This window comes from Cherax quadricarinatus, chromosome 16, assembly GCF_038502225.1.
Source record: "Cherax quadricarinatus isolate ZL_2023a chromosome 16, ASM3850222v1, whole genome shotgun sequence".
NCBI classification, from domain to species: Eukaryota; Metazoa; Arthropoda; class Malacostraca; order Decapoda; family Parastacidae; genus Cherax; species Cherax quadricarinatus.
The window spans coordinates 24,091,708-24,113,124 of NC_091307.1; positions in this window are offsets into that span (position 1 = coordinate 24,091,708).

The following is a 21,417-nucleotide window of genomic DNA, read 5'->3' on the forward strand; positions in this document are numbered from 1 at the left end:
GACAGTTCTGGTTTAAGACAGGGACAGTTCTGGTGTAAGACAGGGACAGTTCTGGTGTAAGACAGGGACAGTTCTGGTGTAAGACAGGGACAGTTCTGGTGTAAGACAGGGACAGTTCTGGTGTAAGACAGGGACAGTTCTGGTGTAAGACAGGGACAGTTCTGGTGCAAGACAGGGACAGTTCTGGTGTAAGACAGGGACAGTTCTGGTGTAAGACAGGGACAGTTCTGGTGTAAGACAGGGACAGTTCTGGTGTAAGACAGGGACAGTTCTGGTTTAAGACAGGGACAGTTCTGGTGTAAGACAGGGACAGTTCTGGTGTAAGACAGGGACAGTTCTGGTGCAAGACAGGGACAGTTCTGGTGTAAGACAGTTCTGGTGTACAGTTCTGGTGTAAGACAGGGACAGTTCTGGTGTAAGACAGGGACAGTTCTGGTTTAAGACAGGGTTCTGGTGTACAGGGACAGTTCTGGTGTAAGACAGGGACAGTTCTGGTTTAAGACAGGGACAGTTCTGGTGTAAGACAGGGACAGTTCTGGTGTATGACAGGGACAGTTCTGGTTTAAGACAGGGACAGTTCTGGTGTAAGACAGGGACAGTTCTGGTGTAAGACAGGGACAGTTCTGGTTTAAGACAGGGACAGTTCTGGTTTAAGACAGGGACAGTTCTGGTGTTCTGGTGTAAGACAGGGACAGTTCTGGTGTAAGACAGGGACAGTTCTGGTGTAAGACAGGGACAGTTCTGGTTAAGACAGGGACAGTTCTGGTGTATGACAGGGACAGTTCTGGTGTAAGACAGGGACAGTTCTGGTGTAAGACAGGGACAGTTCTGGTTTAAGACGGGGACAGTTCTGGTGGTTCTAAGACAGGGACAGTTCTGGTGTAAGACAGGGACAGTTCTGGTTTAAGACAGGGACAGTTCTGGTTTAAGACAGGGACAGTTCTGGTGTAAGACAGGGACAGTTCTGGTGTAAGACAGGGACAGTTCTGGTGTAAGACAGGGACAGTTCTGGTTTAAGACAGGGACAGTTCTGGTGTAAGACAGGGACAGTTCTGGTGTAAGACAGGGACAGTTCTGGTGTAAGACAGGGACAGTTCTGGTGTAAGACAGGGACAGTTCTGGTGTAAGACAGGGACAGTTCTGGTGTAAGACAGGGACAGTTCTGGTGTAAGACAGGGACAGTTCTGGTGTAAGACAGGGACAGTTCTGGTGTAAGACAGGGACAGTTCTGGTTTAAGACAGGGACAGTTCTGGTGTAAGACAGGGACAGTTCTGGTGTAAGACAGGGACAGTTCTGGTTTAAGACAGGGACAGTTCTGGTGTAAGACAGGGACAGTTCTGGTGTAAGACAGGGACAGTTCTGGTGTAAGACAGGGACAGTTCTGGTGTAAGACAGGGACAGTTCTGGTGTAAGACAGGGACAGTTCTGGTGTAAGACAGGGACAGTTCTGGTGTAAGACAGGGACAGTTCTGGTGTAAGACAGGGACAGTTCTGGTGTAAGACAGGGACAGTTCTGGTGTAAGACAGGGACAGTTCTGGTGTAAGACAGGGACAGTTCTGGTGTAAGACAGGGACAGTTCTGGTTTAAGACAGGGACAGTTCTGGTGTAAGACAGGGACAGTTCTGGTGTAAGACAGGGACAGTTCTGGTGTAAGACAGGGACAGTTCTGGTGTAAGACAGGGACAGTTCTGGTGTAAGACAGGGACAGTTCTGGTTTAAGACAGGGACAGTTCTGGTTTAAGACAGGGACAGTTCTGGTGTAAGACAGGGACAGTTCTGGTTTAAGACAGGGACAGTTCTGGTGTAAGACAGGGACAGTTCTGGTGTAAGACAGGGACAGTTCTGGTGTAAGACAGGGACAGTTCTGGTGTAAGACAGGGAAGACAGTTCTGGTGTAAGACAGGGACAGTTCTGGTGTAAGACAGGGACAGTTCTGGTGTAAGACAGGGACAGTTCTGGTGTAAGACAGGGACAGTTCTGGTGTAAGACAGGGACAGTTCTGGTGTAAGACAGGGACAGTTCTGGTTTAAGACAGGGACAGTTCTGGTGTAAGACAGGGACAGTTCTGGTGTAAGACAGGGACAGTTCTGGTGTAAGACAGGGACAGTTCTGGTGTAAGACAGGGACAGTTCTGGTGTAAGACAGGGACAGTTCTGGTGTAAGACAGGGACAGTTCTGGTGTAAGACAGGGACAGTTCTGGTGTAAGACAGGGACAGTTCTGGTGTAAGACAGGGACAGTTCTGGTGTAAGACAGGGACAGTTCTGGTGTAAGACAGGGACAGTTCTGGTGTAAGACAGGGACAGTTCTGGTGTAAGACAGGGACAGTTCTGGTGTAAGACAGGGACAGTTCTGGTGTAAGACAGGGACAGTTCTGGTGTAAGACAGGGACAGTTCTGGTGTAAGACAGGGACAGTTCTGGTGTAAGACAGGGACAGTTCTGGTGTAAGACAGGGACAGTTCTGGTGTAAGACAGGGACAGTTCTGGTGTAAGACAGGGACAGTTCTGGTGTAAGACAGGGACAGTTCTGGTGTAAGACAGGGACAGTTCTGGTGTAAGACAGGGACAGTTCTGGTGTAAGACAGGGACAGTTCTGGTGTAAGACAGGGACAGTTCTGGTGTAAGACAGGGACAGTTCTGGTGTAAGACAGGGACAGTTCTGGTGTAAGACAGGGACAGTTCTGGTGTAAGACAGGGACAGTTCTGGTGTAAGACAGGGACAGTTCTGGTGTAAGACAGGGACAGTTCTGGTGTAAGACAGGGACAGTTCTGGTGTAAGACAGACACAGTTCTGGTGTAAGACAGGGACAGTTCTGGTGTAAGACAGACACAGTTCTGGTGTAAGACAGGGACAGTTCTGGTGTAAGACAGGGACAGTTCTGGTGTAAGACAGGGACAGTTCTGGTGTAAGACAGACACAGTTCTGGTGTAAGACAGGGACAGTTCTGGTGTAAGACAGGGACAGTTCTGGTGTAAGACAGGGACAGTTCTGGTGTAAGACAGGGACAGTTCTGGTGTAAGACAGACACAGTTCTGGTGTAAGACAGACACAGTTCTGGTGTAAGACAGGGACAGTTCTGGTGTAAGACAGGGGACAGTTCTGGTGTAAGACAGGGACAGTTCTGGTGTAAGACAAGGACAGTTCTGGTGTAAAACAGGGACAGTTCTGGTGAAAGATAGAGATAGTTCTGGTGTAAGATAGGGACAGTTCTGGTGTAAAACAGGGACAGTTCTGGTGAAAGATAGAGATAGTTCTGGTGTAAGATAGGGACAGTTCTGGTGTAAAACAAGGACAGTTCTGGTGTTAGATAGAGATAGTTCTGGTGTAAAACAGGGACAGTTCTGGTGAAAGATAGAGATAGTTCTGGTATAAGATAGGGACAGTTCTGGTGTAAAACAAGGACAGTTCTGGTGTTAGATAGGGACAGTTCTGATTCTGGTGTAAGACAGGGACAGTTCTGGTGTATGACAGGGACAGTTCTGGTGTAAGACAGGGACAGTTCTGGTGTATGACAGGGACAGTTCTGGTGTAAGACAGGGACAGTTCTGGTGTAAGACAGTGACAGTTCTGGTGTAAGACAGGGACAGTTCTGGTGTAAGACAGGGACAGTTCTGGTGTAAGACAGGGACAGTTCTGGTGTAAGACAGGGACAGTTCTGGTGTAAGACAGGGACAGTTCTGGTGTAAGACAGGGACAGTTCTGGTGTAAGACAGGGACAGTTCTGGTGTAAGACAGGGACAGTTCTGGTGTAAGACAGGGACAGTTCTGGTGTAAGACAGGGACAGTTCTGGTGTAAGACAGGGACAGTTCTGGTGTAAGACAGACACAGTTCTGGTGTAAGACAGGGACAGTTCTGGTGTAAGACAGGGACAGTTCTGGTGTAAGACAGACACAGTTCTGGTGTAAGACAGGGACAGTTCTGGTGTAAGACAGGGACAGTTCTGGTGTAAGACAGACACACACACACATCTTGATAACATTATCAGTAATAATCAGTGAACGACCCACAAAGAGGCAAACTTCACCCCCGTCCATTACCACCTACCACCACTGTTGTAGTCGTGGTTGTTGTGGTTGTTATAAGGTTGTCAGTCTCTCACCCTTGATATAAGGTGGTCAGTCTCTCACCCTTGATATACGGTTGTCAGTCCGTCAGCCTTGATATAAGGTGGTCAGTCTCTCACCCTTGATATAAGGTGGTCAGTCTCTCACCCTTGATATAAGGTGGTCAGTCTCTCACCCTTGATATAAGGTTGTCAGTCTCTCACCCTTGATATAAGGTGATCAGTCTCTCACCTTTGATAGAAGGTGGTCAGTCTCTCACCCTTGATATAAGGTGGTCAGTCTCTCACCCTTGATATAAGGTGGTCAGTCTCTCACCCTTGATATAAGGTGGTCAGTCTCTCACCCTTGATATAAGGTGATCAGTCTCTCACCTTTGATAGAAGGTGGTCAGTCTCTCACCCTTGATATAAGGTGGTCAGTCTCTCACCCTTGATATAAGGTGGTCAGTCTCTCACCCTTGATATAAGGTGGTCAGTCTCTCACCCTTGATATAAGGTGGTCAGTCTCTCACCCTTGATATAAGGTGGTCAGTCTCTCACCCTTGATATAAGGTGGTCAGTCTCTCACCCTTGATATAAGGTGGTCAGTCTCTCACCCTTGATATAAGGTGGTCAGTCTCTCACCCTTGATATAAGGTGGTCAGTCTCTCACCCTTGATATAAGGTGGTCAGTCTCTCACCCTTGATATAAGGTGGTCAGTCTCTCACCCTTGATATAAGGTGGTCAGTCTCTCACCCTTGATATAAGGTGGTCAGTCTCTCACCCTTGATATAAGGTGGTCAGTCTCTCACCTTTGATATAAGGTGGTCAGTCTCTCACCTTTGATATAAGGTGGTCAGTCTCTCACCCTTGATATAAGGTGGTCAGTCTCTCACCCTTGATATAAGGTGGTCAGTCTCTCACCCTTGATATAAGGTGGTCAGTCTCTCACCCTTGATATAAGGTGGTCAGTCTCTCACCTTTGATATAAGGTGGTCAGTCTCTCACCTTTGATATAAGGTGGTCAGTCTCTCACCCTTGATATAAGGTGGTCAGTCTCTCACCCTTGATATAAGGTGGTCAGTCTCTCACCCTTGATATAAGGTGATCAGTCTCTCACCTTTAATAGAAGGTGGTCAGTCTCTCACCCTTGATATAAGGTGGTCAGTCTCTCACCCTTGATATAAGGTGGTCAGTCTCTCACCTTTGATAGAAAGTGGCCAGTACCTCAGCCTTGATAGAAGGTGGTCAGTCTCTCACCCTTGATATAAGGTGGTCAGTCTCTCACCCTTGATATAAGGTGGTCAGTCTCTCATCCTTGATATAAGGTGGTCAGTCTCTCACCCTTGATATAAGGTGGTCAGTCTCTCACCCTTGATATAAGGTGGTCAGTCTCTCACCCTTGATATAAGGTGGTCAGTCTCTCACCCTTGATATAAGGTGGTCAGTCTCTCACCTTTGATAGAAGGTGGCCAGTACCTCAGCCTTGATAGAAGGTGGTCAGTCTCTCACCCTTGATATAAGGTGGTCAGTCTCTCATCCTTGATATAAGGTGGTCAGTCTCTCACCCTTGATATAAGGTGGTCAGTCTCTCACCCTTGATATAAGGTGGTCAGTCTCTCACCCTTGATATAAGGTGGTGAGTCTCTCACCCTTGATAGAAGGTGGTCAGTCTCTCGTCCTTGATATAAGGTTGTCAGTCCCTCAGCCTTGATATAAGGTTGTCAGTCCCTCAGCCTTGATATAAGGTTGTCAGTCCCTCAGCCTTGATATAAGGTTGTCAGTCTCTCACCCTTGATAGAAGGTGGTCAGTCCCTCAGCCTTGATAGAAGGTGGCCAGTCCCTCAGCCTTGATATAAGGTAGTCAGTCCGTCAGCCTTGATATAAGGTTGTCAGTCCGTCAGCCTCGGTAGAAAGTAGCCAGTCCCTCAGCCTTGATAGAAGGTAGTCAGTCACTCAGCCTTGATATAAGGTAGTCAGTCCCTCAGCCTTGATAGAAGGTAGTCAGTCCCTCAGCCTTTATAGAAGGTAGTTATTCCCTCAGCCTTGATAGAAGGTAGTCAGTCCCTCAGCCTTGATAGAAGGTAGTCAGTCACTCAGCCTTGATATAAGGTAGTCAGTCCCTCAGCCTCGGTAGAAAGTAGCCAGTCCCTCAGCCTTGATAGAAGGTAGCCAGTCCCTCAGCCTTGATAGAAGGTAGTCAGTCCCTCAGCCTTGATAGAAGGTAGTCAGTCACTCAGCCTTGATATAAGGTAGCCAGTCCCTCAGCCTTGATAGAAGGTAGTCAGTCCCTCAGCCTTTATAGAAGGTAGTTATTCCCTCAGCCTTGATAGAAGGTGGTCAGTCCCTCAGCCTTGATAGAAGGTAGTCAGTCACTCAGCCTTGATATAAGGTAGTCAGTCCCTCAGCCTCGGTAGAAAGTAGCCAGTCCCTCAGCCTTGATAGAAGGTAGCCAGTCCCTCAGCCTTGATAGAAGGTAGTCAGTCCCTCAGCCTTTATAGAAGGTAGTTATTCCCTCAGCCTTGATAGAAGGTAGTCAGTCCCTCAGCCTTGATAGAAGGTAGTCATTCCCTCAGCCTTGATAGAAGGTAGTCAGTCCCTCATCCTTGATAGAAGGTAGTCAGTCCCTCAGCCTTGATATAAGGTAGTCAGTCCCTCAGCCTTGATATAAGGTAGTCAGTCCCTCAGCCTTGATAGAAGGTAGTCAGTCCCTCAGCCTTGATAGAAGGTAGTCAGTCCCTCAGCCTTGATAGAAGGTAGTCATTCCCTCAGCCTTGATAGAAGGTAGTCATTCCATCAGCCTTGATAGAAGGTAATCAGTCCCTCAGCCTTGATGGAAGGCAGTCAGTCCCCCAGCCTTGATAGAAGGTAGTCAGTCCCTCAGCCTTGATAGAAGGCAGTCAGTCCCTAAGCCTTGATAGAAGGTAGTCAGTCCCTCAGCCTTGATAGAAGATAGTCAGTCCCTCAGCCTTGATAGAAGGTAGTCATTCCCTCAGCCTTGATAGAAGGTAGTCATTCCATCAGCCTTGATAGAAGGTAGTCAGTCCCTCAGCCTTGATGGAAGGCAGTCAGTCCCCCAGCCTTGATAGAAGGTAGTCATTCCCTCAGCCTTGATAGAAGGTAGTCAGTCCCTAAGCCTTGATAGAAGATAGTCAGTCCCTCAGCCTTGATAGAAAGTAGTCAGTCCCTCAGCCTTGATAGAAGATAGTCAGTCCCTCAGCCTTGATAGAAGGTAGTCATTCCATCAGCCTTGATAGAAGGTAGTCAGTCCCTCAGCCTTGATAGAAGATAGTCAGTCCCTCAGCCTTGATAGAAGATAGTCAGTCCCTCAGCCTTGATAGAAGGTAGTCATTCCCTCAGCCTTGATAGAAGGTAGTCATTCCATCAGCCTTGATAGAAGGTAGTCAGTCCCTCAGCCTTGATGGAAGGCAGTCAGTCCCCCAGCCTTGATAGAAGGTAGTCATTCCCTCAGCCTTGATAGAAGGTAGTCAGTCCCTAAGCCTTGATAGAAGGTAGTCAGTCCCTCAGCCTTGATGGAAGGCAGTCAGTCCCCCAGCCTTGATAGAAGGTAGTCATTCCCTCAGCCTTGATAGAAAGTAGTCAGTCCCTCAGCCTTGATAGAAAGTAGTCAGTCCCTCAGCCTTGATAGAAAGTAGTCAGTCCCTCAGCCTTGATAGAAAGTAGTCAGTCCCTCAGCCTTGATAGAAAGTAGTCAGTCCCTCAGCCTTGATAGAAAGTAGTCAGTCCCTCAGCCGTCCTCGACCTTTGTTGTCCAGGTGAAGTTTCTCGACAATAAATATTGGCAGGTGTTGCAGGTGTCTTGTTCAACAGCCTGTCACTATAACATCAATATGTTGTTATTATTGCTACCGTTGTTGGTGCTGTTGCTACTGTTGTTGGTGCTGTTGCTACTGTTGTTGGTGCTGTTGCTACTGTTGTTGGTGCTGTTGCTACTATTGTTGTTGTTGGTAAGAGCGTGTACTGTGTGACCCAGTAGCAGGTACTTGGTAGCCTGGTGTAGCTTCCCCCAGGAACACTACAACTTTAAGGCAGATGTGGTGGAGAGAGGGCTGGGGGGAGGCAGGTGTGGGGGAGAGAGGGCTGGGGGGAGGCAGGTGTGGGGGAGAGAGGGCTGGGGGGAGGCAGGTGTGGGGGAGAGTCATGTGTGGGGGAGGGAGAGATGGAGAGGGAGGGATCTGGTGGAGAGTAGAGTAGAGAGAGAGAGGGGGTTGTAATACATACCAGTATACCATACATAACAGTATACTATACATAGCAGTATACTATACATAGCAGTATACTATACATAGCAGTATACTATACATAGCAGTATACTATACATAGCAGTATACTATACATAGCAGTATACTATACATAGCAGTATACTATACATAGCAGTATACTATACATAGCAGTATACTATACATAGCAGTATACTATACATAGCAGTATACTATACATAGCAGTATACTATACATAGCAGTATACTATACATAGCAGTATACTATACATAGCAGTGTACTATACATAGCAGTATACTATACATAGCAGTATACTATACATAGCAACATACTATACATAGCAGTATACTATACATAGCAGTATACTATACATAGCAGTATACTATACATAGCAGTATACTATACATAGCAGTATACTATACATAGCAGTATACTATACATAGCAGTATACTATACATAGCAGTATACTATACATAGCAGTATACTATACATAGCAGTATACTATACATAGCAGTATACTATACATAGCAGTATACTATACATAGCAGTATACTATAACCCTCAGTGAGGTTACATAATATAACAACGTAACAGATGGTATAACAGTGTTAACGCAACACAAGACATACACAACAGTGTTGTGTGTACTGTTGTTACCTCAGTACATGACATGTCTTAAACCTGTGTGCTTCTTGACACACCTGTCTTCTATACCTGTGTCTTCCGTGACACACCTGTCTTCTATACCTGTGTCTTCCTTGACACACCTGTCTTCCACACCTGTGTCTTCCTTGACACACCTGTCTTCTAACCTGTGTCTTCCTTGACACACCTGTCTTCTACACCTGTGTCTTCCTTGACACACCTGTCTTCTACACCTGTGTCTTCCTTGACACACCTGTCTTCTATACCTGTGCCTTCCTTAAAACACCTGTCTTCTATACCTGTGTCTTCCTTGACACACCTGTCTTCTATACCTGTGTCTTCCTTCACACACCTGTCTTCTATACCTGTGTCTTCCTTAACACACCTGTCTTCCACACCTGTGTCTTCCTTGACACACCTGTCTTCCACACCTGTGCCTTCCTTGACACACCTGTCTTCTACACCTGTGTATTCCTTGACACACATGTCTTCTATACCTGTGTCTTCCTTGACACACCTGTCTTCTACACCTGTGTCTTCCTTGACACACCTGTCTTCTACACCTGTGTCTTCCTTGACACACCTGTCTTCTACACCTGTGTCTTCCTTGACACACCTCTCTTCTACACCTGTGTCTTCCTTGACACACCTGTCTTCTACACCTGTGTCTTCCTTGACACACCTGTCTTCTAAACCTGTCTCTTCCTTGACACACCTGTCTTCCACACCTGTGCCTTCCTTGACACACCTGTCTTCCACACCTGTGTCTTCCTCGACACACTTGTCATCTAAACCTGTGTCTTCCTTGACACACCTGTCATCTACACCTGTGCCATTCTTGGCACACCTGTCTTCTGCACCTGTGTCTTCCTTGACACACCTGTCTTCTACATCTGTGTCATTCTTGTGTCACACCTGTGTCATTTGACACATGTGTCATGTGTCTTCTACACCTGTGTCATTCTTGGCACACCTGTCTTCTACACATGTGTCTTCCTTGACACACCTGTCTTCTACACCTGTGCCATTCTTGACACACTTGTCTTCTACACCTTTGCCTTCCTTGACACACCTGTCTTCTACACCTGTGTCATTCTTGGCACACCTGTCTTCTACACCTGTGTCTTCCTTGACACACCTGTCTTCTACACCTGTGTCATTCTTGGCACACCTGTCTTCTACACCTGCGTCATTCTTGGCACACCTGTCTTCTACACCTGTGTCTTCCTTGACACACCTGTCTTCTACACCTGTGTCATTCATGACACACCTGTCTTCTACACCTGTGTCATTCTTGGCACACCTGTCTTCTACACCTGTGTCTTCCTTGACACACCTGCCTTCTACACCTGTACCATTCTTGACACACCTGTCTTCTACACCTGTGTCATTTTTGAAACACCTGTGACTTCCTTGAAACACTTGTCTTCTACAAATGTGCCTTCCTTGACACACCTGTCTTCTAAACCTGTGTCTTCCTTGACACACCTGTCTTCCACACCTGTGTCTTCCTTGACACACTTGCCTTCTAAACCTGTGTCTTCCTTGACACACCTGTCTTCTACACCTGTGTCATTCTTGGCACACCTGTCTTCTACACCTGTCTTCCTTGAAACACCTGTCTTCTACACCTGTGTCATTCTTGACACACCTGTCCTCTACACCTGTGTCATTCTTTACACATCTGTCTTCTACACCTGTGTCATTCTTGGCACACCTGTCTTCTACACCTGTGTCTTCCTTGACACACCTGTCTTCTACACCTGTGTCATTCTTGGCACAACTGTCTTCCACATCTGTGTGTTCCTTGACACACCTGTCTTCTACACCTTTGCCTTCCTTGACACACCTGTCATCTACACCTGTGTCATTCTTGACACACCTATCTTCCACACATGTGTCTTCCTTGACACACCTGTCTTCTACACCTGTGTCATTCTTGACGCACCTTTCTTCTACACCTGTGACAATCTTGACACACCTGTCTTCCACACCTGTGTCTTCCTTGACACACCTGTCTTCTACATCTGTGTCATTCTTGGCACACCTGTCTTCTACACCTGTCTTCCTTGACACACCTGTCTTCTACACCTGTCTTCCTTGACACACCTGTCTTCTACACCTGTGTCATTCTTGACACACCTGTCCTCTACACCTGTGTCATTCTTTACACACCTGTCTTCTACACCTGTGTCATTCTTGGCACACCTGTCTTCCACACCTGTGTCTTCCTTCACACACCTGTCTTCTACACCTGTGTCATTCTTGACACACCTGTCTTCTACACCTGTGTCATTCTTGACACACCTGTCTTCCACACCTGTGTCTTCCTTGACATACCTGTCTTCTACATCTGTGTCATTCTTGACACACCTGTCTTCTACACCTGTGTCATTCTTGATGCACCTGTCTTCTACACCTGTGTCATTCTTGACACACCTGTCTTCCACACCTGTGTCTTCCTTGACACACCTGTCTTCTACACCTGTGTCATTCTTGGCACACCTGTCTTCTACACCTGTCTTCCTTGACACACCTGTCTTCTACACCTGTGTCATTCTTGACACACCTGTCCTCTACACCTGTGTCATTCTTGACACACTGTGTCATTCTTGACACACCTGTCTTCTACACCTGTGTCATTCTTGACACACCTGTCTTCTACACCTGTGTCATTCTTGACACACCTGTCTTCTACACCTGTGCCTTCCTTGACACCTGGAAAATCCTATAGGGACTAGTACCGAACTTGCACACGAAAATCACTCACTACGAAAGCAAAAGACTTGGCAGACGATGCAACATCCCCCCAATGAAAAGCAGAGGTGTCACTAGCAAGTTAAGAGACCATACAATAAGTGTCAGGGGCCCGAGACTGTTCAACTGCCTCCCAGCATACATAAGGGGGATTGCCAACAGACCCCTGGCAGTCTTCAAGCTGGCATTGGACAAGCACCTAAAGTCGGTTCTTGACCAGCCGGGCTGTGGCTCGTACGTTGGTTTGCGTGCAGCCAGCAGCAACAGCCTGGTTGATCAGGCTCTGATCCACCAGAAGGCCTGGTCACAGACCGGGCCGCGGGGGCGTTGAGCCCCGGAACTCTCTCCAAGTAAACTCCAGGTACACCTGTGCCTTCCTTGACACACCTGTCTTCTACCCCAGTGTCATTCTTGACACACCTGTCTTCTACACCTGTCTTCCTTGACACACCTGTCTTCTACACCTGTGTCATTCTTGACACACCTGTCCTCTACACCTGTGTCATTCTTTACACACCTGTCTTCTACACCTGTGTCATTCTTGGCACACCTGTCTTCCACACCTGTGTCTTCCTTCACACACCTGTCTTCTACACCTGTGTCATTCTTGACACACCTGTCTTCTACACCTGTGTCATTCTTGACACACCTGTCTTCCACACCTGTGTCTTCCTTGACATACCTGTCTTCTACATCTGTGTCATTCTTGACACACCTGTCTTCTACACCTGTGTCATTCTTGATGCACCTGTCTTCTACACCTGTGTCATTCTTGACACACCTGTCTTCCACACCTTTGTCTTCCTTGACACACCTGTCTTCTACACCTGTGTCATTCTTGGCACACCTGTCTTCTACACCTGTCTTCCTTGACACACCTGTCTTCTACACCTGTGTCATTCTTGACACACCTGTCCTCTACACCTGTGTCATTCTTGACACACCTGTCTTCTACACCTGTGTCATTCTTGACACACCTGTCTTCTACACCTGTGTCATTCTTGACACACCTGTCTTCTACACCTGTGCCTTCCTTGACACCTGGAAAATCCTATAGGGACTAGTACCGAACTTGCACACGAAAATCACTCACTACGAAAGCAGAAGACTTGGCAGACGATGCAACATCCCCCCAATGAAAAGCAGAGGTGTCACTAGCACGTTAAGAGACCATACAATAAGTGTCAGGGGCCCGAGACTGTTCAACTGCCTCCCAGCATACATAAGGGGGATTACCAACAGACCCCTGGCAGTCTTCAAGCTGGCACTGGACAAGCACCTAAAGTCGGTTCCTGACCAGCCGGGCTGTGGCTCGTACGTTGGTTTGCGTGCAGCCAGCAGCAACAGCCTGGTTGATCAGGCTCTGATCCACCAGAAGGCCTGGTCACAGACCGGGCCGCGGGGGCGTTGAGCCCCGGAACTCTCTCCAAGTAAACTCCAGGTACACCTGTGCCTTCCTTGACACACCTGTCTTCTACCCCAGTGTCATTCTTGACACACCTGTCTTCTACACCTGTGTCATTCTTGACACACCTGTCTTTCACACCTGTGTCTTCCTTGACACACCTGTCTTCCACACCTGTGTCTTCCTTGAAGCACCTGTCTTCCACACCTGTGCCTTCCTTGACACACCTGTCTTCTACCCCTGTGTCATTCTTGACACACCTGTCTTCTACACCTGTGTCATTCTTGACACACCTGTCTTCTACACCTGTGTCATTCTTGGCACACCTGTCTTCTACACCTGTGTCTTCCTTGACACACCTGTCTTCTACACCTGTGTCATTCTTGACACATCTGTCTTCTACACCTGTGCCTTCGTTGACACACCTGTCTTCTACACCTGTGTCATTCTTGGCACACCTGTCTTCTACACCTGTGTCTTCCTTGACACACCTGTCTTCTACACCTGTGTCATTCTTGACACACCTGTCTTCTACACCTGTGTCTTCCTTGACACACCTGTCTTTCACACCTGTGTCTTCCTTGACACACCTGTCTTCCACACCTGTGTCTTCCTTGAAGCACCTGTCTTCCACACCTGTGCCTTCCTTGACACACCTGTCTTCTACCACTGTGTCATTCTTGACACACCTGTCTTCTACTCCTGTGTCTTGCTTGACGCACCTGTCTTCCACACCTGTGCCTTCCTTGACACACCTGTCTTCCACTCCTGTGTCTTCCTTGACACATCTGTCTTCCACAACTGTGTCTTCCTTGACACACCTGTCTTCCACTCCTGTGCCTTCCTTGACACACCTGTCTTCCACTCCTGTGTCTTCCTTGACACATCTGTCTTCCACAACTGTGTCTTCCTTGACACACCTGTCTTCCACTCCTGTGTCTTTCTTGACACACGTGTCTTCCACACCTGTGTCTTCCTTGACACACCTGTCTTCCACTCCTGTGTCTTCCTTGACACACCTGTCTTCCACACCTGTGCCTTCCTTGACACACCTGTCTTCCACACCTGTGTCTTCCTTGACACACCTGTCTTCCACACCTGTGCCTTCCTTGACACACCTGTCTTCCACACCTGTGCCTTCCTTGACACACCTGTCTTCCACACCTGTGCCTTCCTTGACACACCTGTCTTCCACACCTGTGCCTTCCTTGACACACCTGTCTTCCACACCTGTGCCTTCCTTGACACACCTGTCTTCCACACCTGTGCCTTCCTTGACACACCTGTCTTCCACACCTGTGCCTTCCTTGACACACCTGTGCCTTCCTTGACACACCTGTCTTCCACACCTGTGCCTTCCTTGACACACCTGTCTTCCACACCTGTGCCTTCCTTGACACACCTGTCTTCCACACCTGTGCCTTCCTTGACACACCTGTCTTCCACACCTGTGCCTTCCTTGACACACCTGTCTTCCACACCTGTGCCTTCCTTGACACACCTGTCTTCCACACCTGTGCCTTCCTTGACACACCTGTCTTATGCTCAAGAATAATGATGTAAATCATTTACCAGATAAATTAAATAGTTTAGTCCATTACATACATTTTAGTGTCGAGTTTCAGCAAGATAACTCACTGTCTTTCCTAGATGTATTAATTATTAAGAGCAACCATCAGTTTAAACTCAAAATTTACAGAAAATAAATAAATTATCTTAAGTACACTATCACTGTTGACATCAAGATAGAGTTAAACTGTTTTGTATTGTATTGTCAACAATGTTTATGAGAACTTTCAGTATTTGTATCCCAGAGTTCATAGATGAAGAAATCTCCAAGATTTATGAAATAGTTAAAATACCCAAGAAACTTAATTCATTAGTCATTTAAAATTGCTAGAAATACTTTCTATAATTCACAAGGGACAACCAACCTTATTCAACTAAAAATATAATGGTTCTTCATTACCAGGAAAACTTTCTTGATGTACCTGACTTACTTAACAATTTTAATATCAAAGTTGTATTTAAAAATCTTGATACAGTAAAAATAAATTCGGTGAAATAATTCCCCACAAAATGTCGAGGTACGTGTGTATGAGATACCTTGTATAATATGTGATCAAGTTTATTACGGTCAAACTGGTAAAAGTCTTGAACTAAGGTCAAAACTATATAAATATAATATTAGAACTGGACAAGGTTTTAATGATGTTTATTATATCATATTTTAACATCTAATTAATTTTCAGAAAGATGAGAAAGTTTTATGTAACAAATTTGTGGTCGTGTCGACCAGAAATTTGTTACAGTTTTGAAAACGATATTAATATTGCTTTTGGGTTATACAAATTGGATTCATTTATAATTAATAAAATTTGGGAAAAATTTAGGGTACATTAGACAAATATAAATCTTAATGTTTGGGTATTTTATAATGAGTGTTTGTGGGATCCTTGACAACCTACCAACACCATCATACAAGTCAGGTGTTGTCAGGTGTTGTCAGGTGTTGTCAGGTGTTGTCAGGTGGCAGTGATGTGTAGTCTTACCCTTATATATCTTCCTCTTCATCTTCTAGTGTTATAGTTCCTTGATAATGTGAGAAATCACGAAATCTCTTGGAATTTCACTATATTATGAGAGTGTATATTGTGATATCACCTGTTTACTGTGATCTTAATAATAAGTAAAATTGGTCACTTAACAAGAACTCGAATAAAATTAAGTCTTTTCTAAAATTTTCTCCTATACATTTAAAGATATATATTTTTCATTTATGTTAAAGTAAAATTTAATAATTTTGTACCAAAAGAACCTTAGAAAACTTACCCGACCTTATTTTAACAAGCGCAATTTAATTTAGCCTAATTCAACCAAGTATATTTTATATAAGTTTACAATGATTTAATAATAAACAAAAACAATAAAATACACTTTTTTCGTTAGGTTCAGAATGATTTTTGCGAAATTATTTCATACACAAATTTTCGCTTATCTTATTCAGCAAGAAGAGCGTTGCTATTTAAGCCAAAATATCAAGATTTACCTGTTCAGCACGATATATATATATATATATATATATATATATATATATATATATATATATATATATATATATATATATATATATATATATATATATATATATATATATATATATATATATATATATATATATATATATGGCCCAAAAAGAAAAACTTTCACCATCATTCACTCCATCACTGTCGTGCCAGAGACATGCTTACACTACAGTTATAAACTGCAACATTAACACTCCTCCTTCAGAGTGCAGACACTGTACTTCCCATCTCAAGGACTCAAGTCCGGCCTGCCGGTTTCCCTGAATCCGATCAGTAATATTACTATGCTCAGACTCCAACAGCCCGTCAGGTTCTAAAAATCATTGTCTCCATTCGCTCCTAACACGCTCACGCATGCTTGCTGGAAGTCCAAGCCCCTCGCCCACAAAACCTCCTTTACCCGTCCCGTAATTAAGAATTGTGATGAGGTGCAGGTCGGTGTTCTGGTGGTGCACTGGTAGTGCATGGTGGTGCATTGGCAGTGTATTGTGGTGTATTGGTACTGCCTGGTGGTGCATTGGTACTGCCTGGTGGTGCACTGGTACTGCCTGGTGGTGCACTGGTGAACTGGGAGTGCTTGGTGGCGCACTGGTAGGGCATGGTGGTGAACTGGGAGTGCATGGTTGTGCAATGGTAATGCATGCTGGTAAACTGGGAGTGCACTGGCAATGCATAGTGGTGCACAGGGAACGCACGGTGGTGCACTAGCAGTTTATGGTGGTGCACTGGTAGTGCATGGTGGTGCACTGGTAGTGCATGATGGTACACTGGTAATGCATGGTGGTGCACTGGGAGTGCATGGTGCTGCACTAGGAGTGCATGGTGCTGCACTGGGAGTGCATGGTGGTGCACTAGGAGTGCATGGTGCTGCACTGGGAGTGCATGGTGGTGCACTGGGAGCGCATGGTGCTGCACTAGGAGTGCATGGTGGTGCACTGGGAGTGCATGGTGGTGCACTGGTGGGGGGTTGAGGGTACTAGGCCCACTCCTGGGTTGTATTGATCGCTGCTCCACCAGGACACCACTACTGTTACTGCTGCACTACCACCACTACTGTTACTGCTGCACTACCACCACTACTGTTACTGCTGCACTACCACCACTACTGTTACTGCTGTACTACCACCACTACTGTTACTGCTGCACTACCACCACTACTGTTACTGCTGCACTACCACCACTACTGTTACTGCTGCACTACCACCACTACTGTTACTGCTGCACTACCACCACTACTGTTACTGCTGCACTACCACCACTACTGTTACTGCTGCACTACCACCACTACTGTTACTGCTGCACTACCACCACTACTGTTACTGCTGCACCACTACAACTACTGTTACTGCTGCACTATCACCACTACTGTTACTGCTGCACTATCACCACTACTGCTTCTGCTGCACTATCACCACTACTGTTACTGCTGCACTACCACCACTCCTGTTACTGCTGCACCGCCACCACTACTGTTACTGCTGCACCACCACCACTACTGTTACTGCTGCACTACCACCACTACTGTTACTGCTGCACTACCACCACTACTGTTACTGCTGCACTATCACCACTACTGTTACTGCTGCACTACCACCACTACTGTTACTGCTGCACTACCACCACTACTGTTACTGCAGCACTACCACCAGTACTGTTACTGCTGCACTACCACCACTACTATTACTGCTGCACTTCCACCACTACTCTTACTGCTGAACTACCACCACTACTCTTACTGGTGCACTACCACCACTACTGTTACTGCTGCACCACAACCACTACTGTTACTGCTGCACTACCACCACTACTGCTACTGCTGCACTACCACCACTACTGTTTCTGCTGCACAACCACCACTACTGTTACTGCTGCACCACCACCACTACTGTTACTGCTGCACTACCACCACTACTGTTACTGCTGTACTACCACCACTACTGTTACTGCTGCACTACCACCACTACTGTTACTGCTGCACTACCACCACTACTGTTACTGCAGCACTAACACCACTACTGTTACTGCTGCACTACCACCACTACTATTACTGCTGCACTACCACCACTACTGTTGCCGCTGCGCTACCACCACTACTGTTACTGCTGCACTACCACCACTACTTTTACTGCTGCACCACCACCACTATTCTTACTGCTGCACTACCACCACTACTGCTACTGCTGCACTACCACCACTACTGTTACTGCTGCACCGCCACCACTGCTGTTACTGCTGCACTACCACCACTACTGTTACTGCAGCACTACCACCACTACTCTTACTGCTGCACTACCACCACTACTGTTTCTGCTGCACTACCATCACTACTGTTACTGCTGCACTACCACCACTACTGTTACCGCTGCACTACCACCACTACTGTTACTGCTGCACTACCACCACTACTATTACTGCTGCACTACCAACACTACTCTTACTGCTGCACTACCAACACTACTGTTACTGCTGCACCACCACCACTACTGTTACTGCTGCACTACCAATACTACTGTTACTGCTGCACCACCACCACTACTGTTACTGTTGCACTACCACCACTACTCTTACTGCTGCACTACCACCACTACTGTTACTGCTGCACCACCACCACTACTGTTACTGCTGCACTACCAATACTACTGTTACTGCTGCACCACCACCACTACTGTTACTGCTGCACTACCAATACTACTGTTACTGCTGCACTACCACCACTACTGTTACTGTTGCACTACCACCACTACTCTTATTGCTGCACTACCACCACTACTGTTACTGTTGCACTACCACCACTACTCTTACTGCTGCACTACCACCACTACCGTTACTGCTGCACCACCACCACTACTGTTACTGCTGCACTACCAACAATACTGTTACTGCCACACCACCACCACTACTGTTACTGCTGCACTACCACCACTACTGTTACTGCTGCACTACCACCACTACTGTTACTGCTGTAATACCACCACTACTGGTACTGCTGCACCACCACCACTACTGTTACTGCTGCACCACCACCACTACTGTTACTGCTGCACTACCACCACTACTGTTACTGCTGCACCACCACCACTACTGTTACTGCTGCACTACCACCACTACTGTTACTGCTGTAATACCACCACTACTCTTACTGCTGCACTACCACCACTACTGTTACTGCTGCACTACCACCACTACTGTTACTGCTGCACTACCACCACTACTGTTACTGCTGCACTACCACCACTACTGTTACCGCAGCACTACCACCACTACTGTTACTGCTGCACTACCACCACTACTGTTACTGCTGCACTACCACCACTACTGTTACTGCTGCACCATCACCACTACTCTTACTGCTGCACTACCACCACTACTGTTTCTGCTGCACTACCATCACTACTGTTACTGCTGCACTACCACCACTACTGTTACCGCTGCACTACCACCACTACTGTTACTGCTGCACTACCACCACTACTATTACTGCTGCACTACCAACACTACTGTTACTGCTGCACTACCAACACTACTGTTACTGCTGCACCACCACCACTACTGTTACTGCTGCACTACCAATACTACTGTTACTGCTGCACTACCACCACTACTGTTACTGCTGCACTACCACCACTACTGTTACTGCTGCACTACCACCACTACTGTTACTGCTGCACTACCATCACTACTGTTACTGCTGCACTACCACCACTACTGTTACTGCTGCACTACCACCACTACTGTTACTGCTGCACTACCACCACTACTGTTACTGCTGCACTACCACCACTACTGTTACTGCTGCACTACCACCACTACTGTTACTGCTGCACTACCAATTCTACTGTTACTGCTGCACTACCAACGCTAATGTTACTGCTGCACCACCACCACTACTGTTACTGCTGCACCACCACCACTACTGTTACTGCTGCACTTACACCACTACTCTTACTGCTGCACTACCACCACTACTGTTACTGCTGCACTACCAACACTACTGTTACTGCTGCACTACCACCACTACTCTTACTGCTGCACTACCACCACTACTGTTACTGCTGCACTACCACCACTACTGTTACTGCTGCACTACCACCACTACTGTTACTGCTGCACTACCATCACTACTCTTACTGCTGCACTACCACCACTACTGTTACTGCTGCACTACCACCACTACTGTTACTGCTGCACTACCATCACTACTGTTACTGCTGCACTACCACCACTACTGTTACTGCTGCACTACCACCACTACTGTTACTGCTGCACTACCACCACTACTGTTACTGCTGCCACTACTGTTACTGCTGCACCACCACCACTACTGTTACTGCTGCACTTACACCACTACTCTTACTGCTGCACTACCACCACTACTCTTACTGCTGCACTACCACCACTACTGTTACTACTGTACTACCAACACTACTGTTACTGCTGTAATACACTACTCACTGCTGCACTACCACCACTACTGTTCCTGCTGCCCTACCACCACTACTGTTACTGCTGCACTACCACCACTACTGTTACCGCAGCACTACCACCACTACTGTTACTGCTGCACTACCACCACTACTGTTACTGCTGCACTACCACCACTACTGTTACTGCTGCACTACCACCACTACTGTTACTGCTGCACCATCACCACTACTCTTACTGCTGCACTACCACCACTACTGTTTCTGCTGCACTACCATCACTACTGTTACTGCTGCACTACCACCACTACTGTTACCGCTGCACTACCACCACTACTGTTACTGCTGCACTACCACCACTACTATTACTGCTGCACTACCAACACTACTGTTACTGCTGCACTACCACCACTACTGTTACTGCTGCACCACCACCACTACTGTTACTGCTGCACTACCACCACTACTGTTACCGCAGCACTACCACCACTACTGTTACTGCTGCACTACCACCACTACTGTTACTGCTGCACTACCACCACTACTGTTACTGCTGCACTACCAACACTACTGTTACTGCTGCACCACCACCACTACTGTTACTGCTGCACTACCAACACTACTGTTACTGCTGCACTACCAACACTACTGTTACTGCTGCACTACCACCACTACTGTTACTGCTGCACCACCACCACTACTGTTACTGCTGCACTACCACCACTACTGTTACTGCTGCACTACCACCACTACTGTTACTGCTGCACTACCACCACTACTGTTACTGCTGCACCACCACCACTACTGTTACTGCT